Below are 2880 nucleotides of genomic sequence, written 5' to 3' on the forward strand. Positions count from 1 at the left end.
AGTTAGAACAGTCAGTCGTTAGAACAGTCTTGTAACCATCAATAGTTAGAACAGTCAGTCGTTAGAACAGTCTTGTAACCATCAATAGTTAGAACAGTCTTGTAACCATCAATAGTTAGAACAGTCTTGTAACCATCAATAGTTAGAACAGTCTGGTAACCATCAATAGTTAGAACAGTCTTGTAACTATCTATAGTTAGATCAATACCATCAAGGGTTCCATCAGCTTTGCACAGAGGCAGTGTCATAGCCAATGAGATCCTACCGAGGCGTGAATATTGCTAGTTGAAAACTAAGGGTTCCACGAAACAGTATCACTGATGGTTCAGTAGTACATTCTTATAGATATCGAGATCATGATTCCCCCACGAGGGGGGGGGGGGGGCTGAGAAATCTCCAGCTCGAGGGCTTGGACTGGAATATGGACTGAGTCGCCGTTTCGGCTAATAAGTAAGTAAGCCTGAGGGCCCCGGACGATTCTTACCTTGAATTTTTTTTTTTTTTTTCATTCGTACTACAGAATCACTACGAAGAGGCTGTGAAAAATCTATCTAGGGGCCCGCCAAAGATCCCAGCTTTTTAGAGCCTTACCTTAATATGTGGGAGACATGATCAAGGGTTCTGGGGAACAGCATCACACCATGGATTCCGTAGATTAGTCTTGCGACCATCAAGGGTTCCAAGTTAACTGAAAACGTTATAAACCTCCGATCTATCCATCCCAACTACCGCCCACCAGCAACTACAGGAGAAAGTCCTTCACTCCCAATCCCATCTGTATAATTATTATCAAAGCCCCATTCCCTTCTTCCTTTCATGTCAAATTCGACAATGGAGTCAGCAGCCAAAGGCGCGATACATATATGCAGTGACAATGGGGGAGGGGGGGGGAAAGAAGAATGAAGAAGCTCTCGTAGTAAACAGAGAAGAAAGAAATGACGGGGGTGTTGCCATCCAAGGGAATGGAAACTTGACCAGAAAATTGGGAAGCGAATAAAAGAAGTCCGAAGTGCAAAAGGGCGGAGAATTCCATCCCAGAGAGTTTGTAAATAACAGCTCTTTTGTGTTTCCTAAATGGACACACGCATGCGTACAGAATGGAGTGTATACACGTACAGAGTATTGAAGCAAAAAAAAAAAGATGAGGACACGAATTGTCCTGACTAGGAGAAGGTGTTTACATCCCTGGAAAAACTCTTTCTCTTCCACGACAAAGAAAAGGGCCCCGTTGGAGCGGAAGCTGTTAGCTGCTCCAGGGGACCATAATTGACTACCATTGTTACGATTCCGAAACTCCATTCGTTGTTGAATCTGCTTTTCTCGAGCCTTCTCGTATTTCTCCAACGAGATAAGCAAACATGTCTTCTTCTTTCTTATGTACACACGTAAGACCTCAAAATTTTAGTCCGATTGGGCTCCTTTTCCCCCCTATCCCATCCCCGTGAAGATGGGATGCAGTAGCCTAAATTTGGACAGTAATTACCCTAAATTGAAAAATAGTGATGTAGAATTACCAGGAAATTTTTTGGTAATAATGGTAAGGATACTGTTGCCCTGATTGGCTGTGGTTTGAAAATCATCAAAAGGTTATTTTTGTATTTATGTGTGAGAGTTGGAAAGATGGCATAATGAGGGGTAGTTTGATGGGGTTTTTTGGTCTCTTTGTGGGTCCCAGAAGCGTCGCAACTAACGCTTCTTATTATCACTCGGGATGCATCTACTTTTTAAGATTTGATGATTTTTTTTGATAGTTGTGTGGGTGAAGCATTATAACTGACACTCGGGATGAACCTATTAAGATTTGATGATCGTTTTATGGATGAAGCGCCACAACGGACGCTTTTTTGCCTCTCTGGATACATCGACTGAGGTTTTGTTGGTTATTCATCGTTTTGTGTGTCTCAGAAGCGTCACAATGGGCTCTTCTTGTCACTAAGGATGCATTTACTAAGATTTGATCGCTATATATTGATTTCTCTGTGGGCGAAGCGTCATATCTAGAGAACGGATTATTGGCATTTTCCAGGATTAATGCATAAAATCAAAGAATTTTCAGAATAGGTGCATATTTTTGTGAAGGTTTATTGAAACTTTTTCATAGTTTTTCAAATGAATATCGCACATGATATTTTCATGACATCGGGTTCTTTTTCCCCGCAGGTGAGATTGCTTTTTTTCCATATACAGTATCAACTGTTTCAGCGTTAGCGTCAAAAATGTTCAGTTCTTTTAGAAAATAGCCTCGAAATTCTTTTTTACTGGTATTTCGTTACTGAACAGCCGCGACTAACTAGCAATTGAAAATGCTTAAATAAAAAATATTTAGAAGTTATTTGCATATGCATATGTGAGGATATTTTTTTTGTAAATGAATATGCACTAACAAATAGAAAGTATTCATTTTAAAAACATATCTGTTGTTTTTTTTTTTTGCGGGGATTTTTTTAACGAATATTTTCCCATTTTCGGTACATATTTTGGAATTTTCAACTTTTTTTAGGATTTTTCAAATACAAACACAAAGGCCACAACCGGCAAATTGCCTAACGAGACGGCTGAAAAAAGATACCCATATGTGTGTAAAGATGGTATATAAATGTAGTTTGGCATTTTTAAGTGCATATTTTGGCACTTTTAAGTGCATATTTTGGCACTTTTAAGTGCATATTTTGGCATTTTTAAGTGCATATTTTGGCACTTTTAAGTGCATATTTTGGCATATTTTGCCACTTCTTAAATGCATACAATCCGGGCTCTAGTCATGACACTTGCGATGCACCTACAAAGATTTGCTGACCGTTTTAGGGATAAAGCAACCCCAGCAGCTGCTTCTTGTCATTTGGGATACATCCGTTAAGATTTGATGGTTGGGTTATATCG

General features: G+C 39.5%; 1 pseudogene; it reads left to right on the plus strand.

Moving 5' to 3' along the window:
* Nucleotides 1–224: 224 nt before the first annotated feature.
* Nucleotides 225–356, plus strand: LOC149081455 (U4 spliceosomal RNA; annotated as a pseudogene).
* Nucleotides 357–2880: the final 2524 nt, after the last annotated feature.

This window comes from Pholcus phalangioides, unplaced genomic scaffold (assembly GCF_987345545.1).
Source record: "Pholcus phalangioides strain wild (caught in Gottingen) unplaced genomic scaffold, Ppha-v1.0 ptg000010l_1, whole genome shotgun sequence".
NCBI classification, from domain to species: Eukaryota; Metazoa; Arthropoda; class Arachnida; order Araneae; family Pholcidae; genus Pholcus; species Pholcus phalangioides.